The sequence below is a fragment of the Physeter macrocephalus genome, chromosome 14 (genome assembly GCF_002837175.3).
Source record: "Physeter macrocephalus isolate SW-GA chromosome 14, ASM283717v5, whole genome shotgun sequence".
Lineage (NCBI taxonomy): Eukaryota > Metazoa > Chordata > Mammalia > Artiodactyla > Physeteridae > Physeter > Physeter macrocephalus.
Genome location: NC_041227.1, coordinates 60,879,086 through 60,882,554, shown reverse-complemented (window position 1 = coordinate 60,882,554; position 3,469 = coordinate 60,879,086).

Below are 3,469 nucleotides of genomic sequence, written 5' to 3'. Positions count from 1 at the left end.
AAAAATAAATAAATTTATTTATTTTTGGCCGCGTTGGGTTTTTGTTGCTGCGCGCGGGCTTTCTCTAGTTGCGGTGAGCGGGGTGGGGGGGTTACTCTTTATTGCGGTGCGTGGGCTTCTCACTGCAGTGGCTTCTCTTGTTGCAGAGCACGGGCTCTAGGTGCGCGGGCTTCAGTAATTGCGGCACATGGGCTCTAGAGCACGGGCTCAGTAGTCGCGGCGCACGGGCTTAGCTGTTCCGCGGCATGTGGGATATTCACGGACCAGGGCTCCAGCCCGTGTCCCCTGCATTGGCAGGCAGATTCTTAACCACTGCGCCACCAGGGAAGTCCCTATATGGATGTTTTGAAGCCCTTCAAATCTCATTACACTAGCTGATACCTCCTCTTTTACTTCTCTCCTTTCTTGGTGGGAATTCGCTGGACCAAACCCTTCCCAACAGTCTCATCTTTACCATAACCCTAACCCCTCCTCACACGAATGACACTTTATATCAAGACTTTCTTTCTTGTATATAAGATTGCCCCCAAAATAGATGAAACCCACAGGCCTTAGATGTGAAGCTGGCTGATGCAACTGAACTGCCAGATAGGGTCTGCATTCAGGTGACAATGTTCTGTTTGAAGTGCACGGTGTGAGTGCCTTTTATTCTCCTTTAGAAAGAGATTGGTGGAAGCCACAGTCTAGGGCAGGAATGGTCAATCACAGCAATTTTGAAGCCTGGAGGCATTTTCGGTTGTCAAACTTGGGGCGAGGGGTGCGATATTGGCATCTATTAGGTAAAGGCCAGAGATGATGCTAAACATCCTACAGTGCATACAGATGGCCAAGAGGCCCATGAAAAGCTGCTCAACATCACTAATCATTAGAGAAATGCGAATCAAAACGACAATGAGGTGTCACCTCACACCAGTCAGAATGGCCATCGTCAAAAAAAAATCTACAAACAATAAATGCTGGAGAGGGTGCAGAGAAAAGGGAACCCTCTTGCACTGTTGGTGGGAATGTAAATTGATACAGCCACTGTGGAGAACAGTATGGAGGTTCCTTACAAAACTAGAAATAGAACTACCATATGACCCAGCAATCCCACGACTGGGCATATACCCTGAGAAAACCATAATTCAAAAAGACACATGCACCCCAATGTTCATTGCAGTACTATTTACAATAGCCAGGACATGGAAACAACCTAACTGTCCATCGACAGACGAATGGATAAAGCAGATGTGGTACATACGTACAATGGAATACCACTCAGCCATAAAAAGGAATGAAATTGGGTCATTTGTAGAGACTTGTATGGACCTGGAGACTGTCGTACAGAGTGAAGTAAGTCAGAAAGAGAAAAACAACTATCGTATATTAACGCATATATGTGGGATCTAGAAAAATGGTACAGATGAACCTATTTGCAGGACAGGAATAGAAAGGCAGATGTAGAGAACGGACGTGTGGACACAGTGCGGGGAGAGGAGGGTGGGATGAACTGGGAGAATAGGTTTGACATAAATACACTACCATGTGTAAAATAGCTAGCTAGTGGGAACCTGCTATATAGCACAGGGGGCTCAGCTCGGTGCTCTGTGTCGACCTAGATGGGTGGGATGGGGGGAGGGAGGTCCAGTAGGGAGGGGATATATGTATACATATAGCTGATTCACTTCACTGTACGGCAGAAACTAACACACCTTCGTAAAGCAATTATACTCCAAAAAAAAAAAAAAATCCTACAGTGTACAGGATAGCCCCTCACAACAGAGAATTATCTGATGCAAAATGTCAGGAGTTTCCGGGTTGAGAAACCCTGACCTTGAGGAGATCATCTAGGGCAATGCCATCGAATACGGCAGACATTGGAGATACTGTGAGTTTGGTTCCAGACCACTGCAACCAAGTGAATATCACAATAAAGTAAGTCATGTGAATTTTTTGGTTTCCCAGTGCATATAAATGTTATGTTTACATATACTGTAGTCTATTAAGTGTGCAATAGTATTATGTCTAAAAAAAAAATGTACATACCTTAATTTAAAAATATTTATTGCTAAAAATGCTAACCGTTATCTGAGCCTCCAGCAAGTCTCAATCTTTTTGCAATCGTAACATCAAAGATCACTGATCACAGATCACCATAACAAAATAACAATGAAAAAGTTTTAAATATAGCAAGAATTACCAAAATGTGACACAGCGACACAAAGTGAGCAAACGCTGTTGGAAAAATGGCACCAATAGACTTGCTCGACACAGGGTTGCCATAAACCTTCAATTTGTAAGAAACGCAGTATGTGCGAAGCACAATAAAATGAGGTAGAACTTTTTATGATGATGGAATTGTTCTATACTATACTGTCAAATATAGCCACCACTAGCCACATGTATCTACTGAGCACTTAAAATGTGGCTAGTGCAACTGAAGAACTGAATTTTTAATTTTATTTAGTTTTCATTAACTTTAATGTAAATAACCATAAGTGGCTATAGGGCTACCAGTGCAAGTCTAGGGAAGGAAAAGAGAGTGAAGCATAGAGCGTAAAGGAACTCCAACATTTAAAGCATCGCTGACCTGTGTGTATCGGGGAGCATCAAGCTGGGTGCCCAGGAGAGTTATCCAGGAGCTTAAGGGAGATGGGGGACCCGTGGATTGTCAGGTGACCAACTTGTCCCAGTTTGCCCAGAATGTTCTCAGTTTTAGCACTGGAAGTTCCGTGTCCTGGGAAACTGCCATTCCCAGGAAAACCACCCTAACTCAGGTCCCATCCCCAGAAGTTTTGATTCAGTGCGTCTGGGGTGGGACCTGGGAATCTGCCTTTTCATCGGGTTTCCCAGGTGATTCTTCTGTGCACTGTGCCACCAGGGAAGTCCCAAGATCAACAATATTTTAATGCAATATTTTTTTAAGTAAAAATGCAAAAATCCATGATGAACCAAATATCAACATTTTCAATAAAGACAGGTCGGGATTACTAACTTGTCCTCTAGCTCCAGTTTGGCTCAGCTCCATACTGCCTGGCAGGCAGGACCCCAAAATCTAGGTGTTCCTTGAGTCACATGCTGCCAGGTACCATCATCTCACCCCAGGAGTGACAGCTCTGGGGGCAAAGAAAGCCAGCTTCCTGGAGATCACTGCCTCTCTCCTCTCATTTTTTTAAAAATAAATTTATTTATTTTTGGCTGCGTTGGGTTTTTCTCTGCCTTGCACGGGTTTTTCTCTAGTTGCAGCGACGGGAGCTACTCTTCGTTGCGGAGCACGGGCTCTAGGCACGTGGGCTTCAGAAGTTGTGGTGCAAGGGCTCAGTAGTTGTGGCACGGGGCTTAGTTGTGCTGCGGTATGTGGGATCCTCCCGGACCAGGGATCGAACCCGTGGCCCCTGCATTGGCAGGCAGATTACCAACCACTGCGTCACCAGGGAAGTCCCTCTCCTCTCATTTTAAGGCCTTTCCTCTGATCAGACAATTTATAAGT